The sequence below is a fragment of the Zophobas morio genome, unplaced genomic scaffold, assembly GCF_036711695.1.
Source record: "Zophobas morio isolate AGI-343-1 ecotype UQ-CSIRO unplaced genomic scaffold, CSIRO_AGI_Zmor_V1 ptg000031l, whole genome shotgun sequence".
Lineage (NCBI taxonomy): Eukaryota > Metazoa > Arthropoda > Insecta > Coleoptera > Tenebrionidae > Zophobas > Zophobas morio.
In genome coordinates, this window is record NW_026972136.1 from 5,609,541 (window position 1) to 5,623,470 (window position 13,930).

At 30.1% G+C, this 13,930-nt stretch overlaps 3 non-coding genes across 3 annotated transcripts; all 3 read right to left on the reverse strand.

Moving 5' to 3' along the window:
* Positions 1–7,341: 7,341 nt before the first annotated feature.
* Positions 7,342–7,413, reverse strand: Trnag-ucc (transfer RNA glycine (anticodon UCC)). Its single transcript has one exon. It is a non-coding gene; the product is annotated as a tRNA-Gly (tRNA).
* Positions 7,414–11,196: 3,783 nt separating this feature from the next.
* Trnag-ucc (transfer RNA glycine (anticodon UCC)) lies at positions 11,197–11,268 on the reverse strand. The gene has a single exon. It is a non-coding gene; the product is annotated as a tRNA-Gly (tRNA).
* Positions 11,269–13,858: 2,590 nt separating this feature from the next.
* Trnag-ucc (transfer RNA glycine (anticodon UCC)) lies at positions 13,859–13,930 on the reverse strand. The gene has a single exon. It is a non-coding gene; the product is annotated as a tRNA-Gly (tRNA).

The window sequence follows — 13,930 nt, forward strand, 5'->3', positions numbered from 1 at the left end:
AAAATATTTCGAAGGCTGGAGAACCCAAAAATTCTAAAAACTTTGAAGATTCCAAAGTTTCCAATTTCTAATAAATTGACATTCTAAATAATGTCTAGACTTTAGAGCGTCCTGAGATTCTAGCGATTTAAAAGATTTTAGAGATTCTAGAGATTCTAAAGGTTATCAAGTTTCTGAAAACTGCAGATTATAAAGATTTCCAAGGTTTAAAGATTTCAAAGATTCTAGCAATTCCAAAGATTTCGAATAACTATAAATCCTAGATAATCTAGAGCATTTTGAGAATCTACCGATTCAAAGGACTTTAAAGATCTACAGATTCTATCTTTTCTGAATATTCAGAAAATTGAAGATCCCAAATATTCTGAAGTTTGTTTCCAAAGATTTCGGAGATTCAAAATTTCTAGATTTTCCACAAATTTCAAAGATTCTGACTTTTTCCAGACTCTAGAAATTTCACCGATCCTGAAGATCCTGAAAATTCTGAATGTTTCAGGATTTCAAAAACTCTGAAAATTATAAAATGTCCAAAGATTTTAAAGACTCGAAAAGTTGCAAAAATTCCAAAAATTTCAGACATGCTGAGACTTCAAAGAATCTAAAAAACTGCAGATTTTGAAGGTTCTGAATACTATAAAGATTCCAAAGACTTCAGAAAATTTCTAAGATTTCGGATATTCCGAGACTATAAATTCCGTAAATTCTAAATAATTTGAAGATTCTGAATATTTCGAACATAGAAGATCCTAAAAATTTTGGAGAGGTTGAAGCTTCCCAGGATTGCAAATATTCAGAAGATTTCAAAGATTCCAGAGATCTCAGAGATTCCACATATTCCAAAAATTCTTTATATTCTACAGATTTTAATGATTCTAAAGGATCTAGATTCTAAATAATCTGCAGATTCTAGAGACTCTAGAGCGTCTTGACATTCTAACAATTCTAGAGATTTTAGAATTGCTAGAGATTCTACAGATTATTTAGGTTCTGAATATTTCGAAAAATAAAGATTAGAAAAATTCTGAAGATTATAAAGATTTTCAAGATTTCAAAGATTCCAGAGAATCTAGAAATTCCAAAGCTTTCGAATATTGTCAGACTAAATAATCCTATTCTAAGGACTTTGAATATTTTGAAGGTTGAAAATCCAAAAAATTTTGAAGATTGCCAAAATTCTAAATAATAAAATATTCCAAGGATTTCAAATATTCCGAGTATTCCGATACTAGAAATTTCATAGGTCCTGAATTCACGGATTCCAAAAGTTCCAAAAATCCGAATCATCTGAAATTCCAGAGATTTCAAAGTCTGAAAGTCAAAAAAAATTATAAAAACTAAACATTCCAAAGATTCTAAAACGATTATTAAGATTAAAGGAGTTCAGTGATTACAAAGGTTCCAGAAATTTCAAAGATTCCAGATATTTCTAAAGTAGAAATTGAAGAGATATTCATTGAATATTTCGAAGGCTGAGAATCCCAAAACTTCTGAAGGCTCAAGATTCATAGGATTATAAATATACCAAAGATTTAAAAAATTCCAAGGTTTCCAGACGTTCCACAAATTCCAAATATTTCGGATATTCCGAGATCTTAGAATTCCAGAAACTCTAAATAGTAGATGATTTTGAAAATTCTACATGTTCTACAGATTCTAGAGATCCTGATTAATCTACAGATTCTAGAGATTCTATAGATTCTAGTGCGTGTTGACATTCTGGCGATTCCAGAGATTTTAGAGATTCTACAGATTATAAAGTTTCTAAATATTTCGAAAACTTAAAATCCCAAAAATTCCGAAGATTCTGAAGATTTCGAAGGTTGAAGATTAAAAAAATTCTGAAGACTGAAAACAGCCAAAATTCTAAAAATAATAAATGTTCCAACGATTTCAAAAACTCCAAGAGTTCCAGGCATTTCACAAATTCCAAAGATTCCGGGCATTTCGAGACTCTAGAAATTCCATAGATATTCAAGATTTTGAAAGATCTAAAGTTTCCAAAAGTTATAAAATGTCGAAAATTTCAAAAATTCCAGAGGTTTTAAAAATTCCAAAAATTCCCAATATGCTGAGACTCCAGAGATTATAAACATTTCGATGACTGAAAATTCGAATAATTATGAAAATTGCAGGTTTCGGAGGTTCTGAATACTATAAAGATTCCAAAGAGTTCAAAAAATTCCTAAGATTTCGTATATTCCGGAACTAGAAATTGCAGATAAGTATTCTAAATAATGAAGAATCTGCATATTTCAAACGTAGAAGATCCCAAAAATTCTAAAGGGATTGAAGCTACTCAAACTAATAAATATTCCGAAGAGATTACAGAGTTTTCAAAGAATCCACAAATTCAAAAAATTACGGATATTCTGAGACTCTAGAAATTCCAGAAAGCCTGAATATTCTGAAAATTCTATATGTTCTAGAGATTTTAGAGATTCTAAAGATCTAGATTCTAAATAATCTGCAGATTCTAGAGACTGTAGAGGTCTTGAGATTCTAGCGACTCTAGACATTTTGGAGTTTCTAGAAATTCTGCAGATTATCAAGTTTCTGAATATTTCGAAAACTGAAGATCCCAAAAATTCTGAAAATCATGAAAATTTCAAAGTTTTCGAATATTATGAAACTAAACAATCCAGAGATTCTAAGTACTCTGAATATTTCGAAAGCTGAGAACTTTCAAAATTGTCAAGATTTCAAAGATAATAAATATTTCACAAATTCCAAAAATTCGGGGTATTCGGAGACTAGAAATTCCATAGATCCTGAAGATTCTAAATATTTCGCAGACTGAATATTTTGAAGAATCTTAAGATTGCTAAAATTCTGATGTTCTGAAACTCCAGAGATTTCAAAAGTTATACAGATTTCGAAGACCGAAGATTTCAAAAATTATGTAAAAAAAAGATGCCATAGTTTCCAAAATTTCGAGTATTCCGAGATCTAAGGTTTTCAGAAACTCTAAATATTCCGAATATTCAGAAAATTCTATATATTCTAGAAATTTTAGAGTTTATAAAGATTCTAAAAATTTACAGATTCTAGTAATTTTAGAGATTTAGAGACTGCAGAGTGCCTTGAGATTCTACAAATTCTAAAAAAAAAAATTTCAAAAATTCTGAAGATTGTAATGATTTCGGAGGTTTCAAAAACGTTGTTATACAATCTAGGTTAAAAACTCAAAGCGGATTCATAAGCCACAAGTGCAAGAGTGTTTTTTTTTTTTTAGAAAATTTACATAGATTTTACCATGCAAAATATTAACATGACGTCATCAAAGGAGATGATTTAGGTTAGCGTTTTAGCATTTGCACGATATTCTTAGCATACAACGGAAACGTTTACAAATTGTTTGCAAAAATAAATCATACACAACCTAATAAACAAATTATTGCTTAATAAATAAGGTCAAATTGTAAAATTAACAAATTTCATTGAAAACGTTCCAGTTTCCATTTTAAAATTAAAAAAAAAATCTAATAAAATGAACTGTATCCACAACGGTTAAAAAGTATTTGAAAAAAATTAATGTATAGAAACGTAACCTTTATTTAACATGAAATATGATGTCATTAAATTTTTGGAACTATAATTTAGGCAACTTTACCTGCTACATATGGTTGTTTTTTTTTTGTAAGAAAACTTATGCACATTATTTTACACTTCCACAAGTTTTATGTTACACATGAGATAATTTACAAACAGAACTGTTCCATAGGTCCACGTAAGAAAATTACCCTTTGTACTCGTACAAAAATCGTTAACTTTCCTTGATATTAATAATGTATTTATCTTCGTCCACCTTTTTGTAAATAACCAATAATAACAACCTCCATCTACCAAAGAAGCTTTAATTGGAGGGTATAAATAAAATTTAAAACATCAACAAACACTTCCGATCTACAAGATGGGAATTTTCTCACAAAATCACCGGAAAATTTTAACTGGAAAACATAATGATAGGTTATCCATTAATAAAAAATGTTGTAATTAATACCTTGCCATCGCCATAAAAAATACTCCATTCACACGCAACTATATAAAAGTAAAGAAAAGCTTGGGGAGTGCCACAGTGGCAATGAACACTCGTGGTAAGACATTAAATTAATTCCAACTTAGTTTTTTTTTATATTCTAACTATAATTCTAGCTGCAACAATATGGAAAAATTCAACTGGCAGACAGGAATCAACACCAACATCCGTTCTCTAAGAGTACTAGGCCTATGGCCCCAGGGCTACCAAACTTACAAACTCAATCTCTACACTCTCTACACCACAGTTTGCGTCTTGGGCCTCCTCTGCTCCCACAGTTTTGTCCAAACTTTCAACATCTTTTTTATTCTAGACGACCTAGACGCCTTTACATCCTCAATCTTTGTAACCCTTTCGTGTGTCGGAACAGTTGCTAAAACATACTACCTCCTCAAAAACATGCCCCTCCTCAAACAACTTTTCCTAAATATCGAAGACAAAATATTTCAACCGAGGGACCAAAACCAGGAGGATTTGATAGCACCGAACATCAAGTCCTGGCAACAATTTTACCTCCTCTTTCGTATATCATGCTTCTGCACGACTTTTTTTTGGTCCACTTATCCCATTCTGGATAAATGGACAGCCCAACACCGACTACCATTTCTGGCTTGGTATCCATACGATTTTACAGTTTCACCGTTATACGAAATAACTTATATCCACCAAGTTGTGGCAATCTGGTACCTAGTGGCTGTTAGTTTGAACATCGATTGTTTAATCGCTGCGTTGAATATGTTTGTGGGGGCACAGTGCGACATTTTGGCTGACAATTTGAAAAATCTGGGACAAACTGGCGTTTATGATTTTAATTTGAACTTGATAAAGTGTGTTCTCCACCATAGAGCAATTCTAAGGTAAGAAAATCACTTTCAGGGGAAAATTTCACTCTCTGTTTTAGCTTTGCTGAAAAATCGAATAAGTTTTTCAACTGGATTGTGCTTCTGCAATTTTTTACCAGTGCGATATCTGTTGGATTTTCGATGTTTCAGTTAACTTTGGTGAGTGACTTGTTGTAATTTTGTTTGTTGTTATTCAGAGGTTTTGGAAAGGTTGAACCCTTCAGTAGTCGGTTTTATTCCTTCGTGTGCTATGCATCCGCTATCATAATCGAAATGTTCATTTATTGCTGGTTCGGTAACGAAGTGGATATAAAGGTGAGACGAAACACATTAATTTTGTGTTTTTAATGTTATTGTAATATTTTAGAGTAAAGCTATACCTTATGCCGTGTTTGAATCAGAATGGATTGGAATTCCCTTAACGGTGCAAAGGAATTTAATGATTTTTATACTGAAAACACAAAGTCCTATAAAGTTGTCGGCTCTTAACTTGTTTTATCTTTCAGTGGATACTTTTAAAGCGGTGCTTAAATCGTGAGGTGCTCGTAAAGTGTGTGCTAATTTTGTAATTTTAGATTTTACGTACTTCTTGGTCTTATTTCACGGTTTTGAATCAAGTAAATAAGTGAGATAGTTAAACAATGAAAATTCGTAGTAAAATTTAAAATTTAGTATAGAAATAGTATTTATTTATAAGTTGCATTGTAATAAGAACAAATGTCGAATACAACTATAATAAACAAATTTGCCGTTTTTATTTTTTTTTTTAATTATTTTAAATTCAATAATAATAAATATGAAAAACAAAATTTTATTTTGGACTTCGTATTCAGTCCTAAACTTAAATTTCAATAGAGCAGAATATAGAGATAGTTCCTAGACAAATATAGTTACAAAAAAATATAACAGTTCCATTCCTGTATAGGTATAAGTAAGCTCGTAATGTTTCCAAATTTTGAAAATTTTTTGTAAAAGTTAGTCATCAGTACATATCTGCTAAAACTGATTTTGGCAAATAATATACCCTCTAAGAAAACAGAGGGTGGGTGGGCGGGGCTAATAGCTGCTACGATAAGAGTGATTTTGGCAAATGAAATACCCTCTAAAAAAGTACAAAATCGCAGTAATTATCAACTTTAAATATCGAAAATACTCAGCAAAAAAGAAAGAGAACAAAAAATAGAATAATATGCAGAAATAGAATATACGGTTCTCCATTTGAATAAACTGAAATATCACTATTTGAAAATTGTAATAATTAAAACATTTTTTTTAAACACTGTATAAAAATTTAATCTCATTCATACCACAACAAAAAAGCGTACTTTTTTTTGCTCTACATAGGGTGCTTCACTTAAAAAACAAAGTTGTGCGTTACGGATCAAAAACTGAACACTTTGTATAGTTCAAAAAAATTTTAGAGTATTTATAGTCCTCAGAGAATCATAGAACTTTGGTCTTTGTTTTTTTATTTCTAATAATTAACGATGGATGTCAAGGAAAGTGCCCTTAGTGACTCACCCTGTATACAATCTATATAAGTATGCCCCCGGATTGAGTTTACAAGAGGAACTTTTTTTATTTTTTATTTTACAGAACAAAGTCAACGGAATAAAATCTTTAGTTTGACTTAAAATACATATTTCACCTACAAAAACTTTTAAATAATGCAAATATTTTTGAAATAAATAAATTTTTATTTAGATAATTGCATCCATTGCGTTAAAAAGATGCTAACTGTTGGCTTTAAAATTGACAGATATTTTATTGTAAACGTCACAATAACTAAATGTTAATGCTACAACAAAGTGTTTTTGGTTAGTGCAATAATAAATTTAACAAAAATTTTCCTTTATATTTATGTGTTCAAAATGGGGGCTATCAAAAATTGCAAAAAAAAAGAAGTACAAACTCACTAGACAATGTAAAGAAGAGATAATTAAATTAAAGTTAGTCATCAGTACCTGACAAGATACAACTGATTTTGGCAAATCACATACCCCCTAAGAAAAGAGAGGGTGGGTGGGCGGGGTTAGTACCTGCTAAGATAAGAGTGATTTTGACAATTTCTTTACGATTTGGTATAAGGAAATCTAGTCAGTTATCAAATTATTACAAAAACAACACTATATACCATACATATTTTTGTACATTCTAACTGAAATGGTAATTACTAATTAAACATGGTCGTGGGTGAGAGAAATATTAATATTAACTAAAAGTTCTATTACTCGTTATTGTAATAATGAATGTGTTGTTTAGTTGTTAAATGTAGACAAAAGAACCATTTTTTAAATAATTATAACTCCACCAGAATGTGAAAAGGAACTTTTTTACTATTTTCTGGTATACTAAAGTATTAAAAAATATTTGCTTGCTTGTAACTAATTTTCAAAATAACAAATATCTACTAATTGATAAATAAAAAAAATCATTCTTAAAAAAAATACAATAAAAAAAAGCTGCGATGGCCGGGAATCGAACCCGGATCAACTGCTTGGAAGGCAACTATGCTGACCATTACACCACCATCGCATGCGTCAAGAGTCGAACAGATTGGTAGAGACCGCGCACTGAAAATCTTTGAAATTGTTTGAACAAAATTTACTTTGTTTCTAAATCAACACAAATTTATTATTTATTATTATAAATATATTATAAAATATGGCACGTTTTTTCAGAAATTGTAAACACTGTGTATAAAAATCGCATATGAAGATATTGAATAATCACGATTTAAAACAATTAAAAAAATGTTTCGACAACTAAGAAGAAGAACTAAGAAGCTTAGATATCGTTTTTTAGTACTAAATTTAAATTTCGATGGCACCGTTTAATAAATAGTTCCTAGTCAACTACAGTTAGAAAAAAAATATATCCAAGTGTGGCATTTCTGTATAGATCAAGAAAACTTAAAGAACGCAAATAATAATGAAATAATAAGAATGCAATAAAGAAATAAATCGAAAATCCAAAGTTTTACTCAGAAATTTCAATGCGGAAATTCCACTTGAAGTATCCAAAATATGATACCTTCCCTTTATATAATATTTTATGAGAGAAAATTAAAGAAATTATCTTATTTGTGTGGAATTCGAGAAACAAAGTGCTACTGTGTTTTGTAATTATTACACTTTTATTTATACTTTCACATTCAGAAATTAAATGTCATCAGGGGGGCTTGTTCTATGAGGCAGGTGAGGCAATAGCTCAGCGCTGTATTATTATTTTTATTATTTTTCTGACCGATATATTTCTGGACAACATATTTTTTTCTAATATTTTAAAAATAAATCTGAAAAATTATTGTTATTCTCATTTTAGCCGACTGTCCTCATAATTAAACACGGTTTTTTTCAATGTAATTTTTTGAATTTCGAGTATAATTTTTCGATTTTTTAGTTCTTCATTGCTTCACCTTTGAAATTTGCAATTTCTAGATTACACAATTTTTCTTATTTTTGAATTGTTAGGTTCTTCAATTTTCCGTGTTGCAATTTTTTTTAAATTTCAAATTTCAAATTTTCCAATTTTTTTTTTTGAATATTCAGTTTTTCGATTATTAATTTTTCGTTTCCGCAATTTTTTGATTGGCAATTTTTTGAGTTTCCAGTGTAAATTTGTTAATGTTTAGATTTGGCACTTTTGAATTTTTAGTTTTTCAGTATTTCGTGGCTTCGCGTTTTAGATTGGTTCTTTTTATTACTATTTTTAGATTTCTCGATTTTTCGATACTTTATTTTTTCGTCTTTTCAGTTGTTAGATTTCCAATTTTTTTATTTTTTTTGATGTTTAGATTTTCGAAAAAGACACATCAAAAATTCAAGAGCAACATGAAAAAAATTCGTGCTTTACAATTTTTCAAAATTTCAGTTTGAATAATTTTCTTTTTTGTCCAAAATTTAAAAATGGAAAAACGAAAACTTGTTTAGTTAAAAGCTAAAATTTGAAAAGACTAGAAATTGAAAACTAGATAAACTGCAAATCAAAAAAATGAAGACATGAAAATTTGAAATATCGTTTAATTCAAATAAAGAATATTAAAATAATCAAATTGAAAAATCGAAAAATTGAAGGAACAAAAAATTGAAAAACCGGAAACTTAAAAAACCGAAACATCCAAGAAATGAAAAATTGCAGATCGAAAAACTGTGAAGAACGAAAATTTGCAAGATCGAAAATCAAAAGTTCGAAAAATTGGTAACTAGAAAACTTGAAAGCGAAAAACTGTAAAGTCGAAAAACTGTAAAATTCAAGAGTTGATAAATAAAAACCTTGAAAAAGAAATTCGAAATTTATTGTAAAATCTAACAATAATCGTAAAATCGAGAATTTGCAAAATCGGAACACTACAGAATTTTTAAAAACTCAAAAATGGGTGCTATTAAAAAAATGCTCAGTCAAAACAATATAAATAAACGCGGTGAAAACAATTAAAAATTAATTAATTAACAAAAATTTAAATATAAAAATTGAAAATCCAAAAGCTGTAAAATCGTGAAAATTTCAATTTTAATAAATCTGTTCTTTTTGAATTACATATTTGAATTAAAAATTAGAACCTGGGAAAATGAAACATTTAAAAATTGAGAACTTCAAAAATTTACAAGCTGAATTAAAAATTGAAATCTCGATTAATTGAAATAACGAAAAATTAAACTATCTCTACGAATTAAAAAAAAAATGCAACATCTGGGAGAACAAAAAATACAAAAATCGTAAAACTGGGAAATTAAAGAATGAAAACTCGAAAACCTAAAATCGGAAAACTGTAAAGTCAAAAAATTGAAGAAACAAAAATTCAAAAATGGAAAATTCCAAAATCGAAATATGAAAAATCGAGAAACTGGAAAATCCAAAAACTGAATAAACGATTTAGAAATCGACAAATCCAGCTAACTGTAAAATCGAAAAATTGTAAATTAAAAAATTGAGAAAATCAAATTTGTATTGATAAATCAAAATTCTGAAAAACTTAAAATTGAGAATTCTGAAACTTGTAAATCGAAACACTGAACAATTAAACAAATTGCAAAATAAAAATCGGAAGATTGAGAAATCGTAAAACCAAAAACGGTATAATTTTTAAATATTCGAAAATAGGTGCTATTAAAAAGTCCTCAATCAACATGATGCTTTGTTGTCATTTTCGAAATTAATACATACCTTCAATTAAAAATCGTAAAGTTAAAAAAATTTAAATATAAACATTGAAAAATTAAAAACGACAAAATCGTAAAACTGAAAAATTTAAAAGTACAAAAGTCAAAAGTTGAAAAAGGCAAAAATTAAAAAAAAATCATATAAAAATTGATTTTCTGGCGTAGAAAAATTAGACATTACACGTTTTTTGGCTTGGTTAATGTTTCTAAAACTCCATTTTTTACCAAAAAATGTCTACGTGAACTCCTAAAAACGAGAATGTATGTAATTTTTTCGATAGTCAGATTTTTGAACATCTTGTGCTTTGCGTCATCAACTTCAACTTCAATTCAGGAACCGCCCCTGTGTCACAGGTATCATAAAACAATTAAGAAAAAAATTAGTTTAGATTGGATATAAAGATGTTAAAAAACCGTTTTTTTATCTTAAATGGGTTCTTTTTTTGTTTTAAAATATTTTGTTTAGTTTTTTTTTGTTATAAACATTTAAGTAGTCAAAATATACTTTTTTCCGTAAATTAAAAGTATATTTGTTATTCGTTTAATGGAGTCAAGGTTTCCTTAAAAATCTCAAAAATTTAAAATTTGCGGTACCGCTACTTCACGTAAACTGCAGGAGCAGTCTTCTCGTCACGGCGCGGCGGGGTTGAATTGCTGTTGTCTGTGTGATCCACTCGTCGTAGAAAAAATTGCGTCACTCGCGTAATGGCGGCAGCGACTGCAAATGGAAACCGTAAGCCCTCTTAATCCTCTCCCTTTTACCTTAGGTCACGGGACCGGTGACAGCCAATGACCGCGTTTTAGGATGCTCGCTGACCTGGCCTGACCTGGCTTCTTCGTCCGGGAACGTCTTTGAAAGGGTACTAAGTGACTGTTAATATTTGTGATTTTTTTATCAGGTTGGCAACAAATTCAAATTTTTATTAAATAGTTTTTGAACTATAACGTCTGTATCTGACTTAGACTTGTGAATTTAATAATGTATGTGAAAACATTAATCAAAATAAAAAATAAATGTCCGCTCTCTGTTTTTAAGTTCATACGTTTAAAAACGTTGGGTTTTATTCTACCTAAAATTATGTATTAAAAAATATTTACGTGCTTTTAACCACCAAATATCTACAACCTGAAATAAAAAAATAAATAAATAAAAAAGTGCGATGGCCGGGAATCGAACCCGGATCAACTGCTTGGAAGGCAACTATGCTGACCATTACACCACCATCGCATGCGCCATGGTTCGAACAGATCTGCAGAAACTGTGCATTACAACTCTACAAAATTACTTACACTGAACTTACTTGGTCTCTAGAACAACGCAAATGCTGCAACAGGCTATATTCAAGCATTACGTACTAAATTTTAGCTAACATATTTACATGTTTTTTTACTTTCCATATTATGACGATTTAATCCAATTTTACTGTAAAGCTTTAAAACAATTAACTACCGTGTTGTCAATTTCCTGTAATCAAAATAAAATGCCTTTCTTAACATTTTTTAATAATGTATCTATACATTTTGAGATGACGTCATCCACTTTTTGGAAAGGATAACTTTAAAGCGTGTATACACTTTCCTAGTATACAATTAATGTTCATGATGAGTATCTTTTCTATCTTTAATAAAATATTAGGTACAAACTTTGGAATATTATGAGTAACCTCTATTCGAAGAAATCGTTACATTGTCTGTATCGTTACCAGATCCGGGGTTTTCATGACAGACAAATTCCTCTCACTTGGATTTAAACTTTTAATGAGCTGATTGCAGTTTACATTTATATATTGACATAATAATTCCCCGTACAGAGTAAAACAGCCAAACCCCTTAAAGCTTGCTTGAAATAAATTATTATTTCCGTAATTTTACGTAATTTTCAAAATACCAGCTGCAACGTCACTGGAAAATTATAAACTGAAGCACTATATTCCCACAAATATCTGATTATTATTATATCTTTAACTAAGCTTGCAACATACAAAATATACGCTTCGAGTTTTTTCATACAAAAGTTACAGCGCATGCGTTAAATAAATTAAGTGAGTTGTTGGTGGATTCGTAAAAACAGAACTTATATCAACCTCAATCTATATGGGTTTGTGTGCAAGCTTTTAGTATTTTTGTCATCATTCTTCTAATTACAATATTTGAAGCTCTCCATTTGAAGATAGTCGTTGATTAAAAATAAAGGTAGGCAAGTTTCACTTATTGTTATTATTATTACACTGATTTTTATTTTTTTAGCTAAAACTGAAGAAATATGACTGGGAGTCGGACTTTAAAGCAAACATTTTGACACTACGACTTCTAGCAATGTGGCCTAAAGGTGACGACTACACAAGAGGTCCTTATACGATATATACAATTTTTCTTGTGACTTTCATGATTACTCACATCCTCTCGCAAATATTCCTCATGTATGAAAAAAGAGACGACTTACAAATAATCACAGGAACTGTCTACGTTTTTGTTACCGAGATGGTTTGTATCCTTAAAATATATTGCGTGGTCGCAAACATGGGTATGTTGAAATCACTTTTAAAAACCTTGAAGACCGACATGTTTCAACCCAAAAACTTGGTCCAGATAAGCGATATCAAGGAAAATATAAAAGTTTGGAAAATCTTTTACAAATTGTACGTGTATCTGTGTTACAGCTGGAATGCCCTTATTCTGGCGTATCCTCTATTGGGTTAGTTAGAAACGGGAACAAAAGGTTACCTTTTCTCGGCTGGTACCCTTACAACACAACGACGTCACCAGGGTACGAACTGACGTTTCTGCATCGAGTTTTTAGTGCTTTTTTCTTCGCTACTATTCATGCCAACGTGGATTTGCTAGTAGCAGCTTTGAACATATTTCTAGCAAGTCAGTTTGATATTTTGAGCGACAATTTGAGAAATCTCCAAAAACTGGGTGACGATATCGCTCTAAGTTTCGCTGCCTGTGTTAAACACCACCAGGAACTTTTAAAATAAGAAACCCACCAGAAATCGCTGAAAATAAACATTTTTTTCAGTTATGCTGATAAATGTAACGACTTTTTGAACTGGATTTTATTTATGCAGTTTTTTGTAAGCGCAACTTGCATTGCTATGACTATGTTTCAGCTAATTGACGTAAGCTTTGCAAACTTGTTTTCAAACCTAACTTTTTCAGATTGAACCCAACTAAAGTGAGTTTTATTTTTTTCTGTCGTATGGGGTCATTATATTTTTACAAATTTTTATGTATTGCTGGTTTGGTAACGAAGTGGAAGTTAAGGTAAAATAATAGTGGAATAGATTTTTTCTTAATGTTGTTTGTTAAATATTTTAGAGCAGTAATATCGCTTATGCCGTGTACGAGTGCGACTGGCTAAATTTTTCCGAAACGACTAAAAAGGATTTAATTTTTTTTGTTATGAAGGCGCAGAGACCCGTTAAATTATCAGCGCTCAACTTGGTTTATCTTTCTTTGGAGACTTTTATGCGGGTCAGGTGAAAGTAAATAATCTTGTGGTTCCGGTACGAGGTTATTTTGTAGATCATGAAGTCTTCTTGGTCTATTTTTGCACTATTGAACCAAGTTTCTTCGGACGAATAATTATTAATCCATTAAAAAAGTAATAACTGACTGTTATGAATGACAATGCACATAATTTAAATTAATTTCACTTAAATATTATTAATAAATAATTTCGACAGGATATTTTTTTATGCTGACATTGAATATCTACATCTTGAAGAACACGTCAACAAAAATAATTAAATTATATTTGACAGTTTAGCTAACGTAATGTATCCATTTAAGAGGTAACAAAATAAAAAAAAAGTTGCGATGGCCGGGAATCGAACCCGGATCAACTGCTTGGAAGGCAACTATGCTGACCATTACACCACCATCGC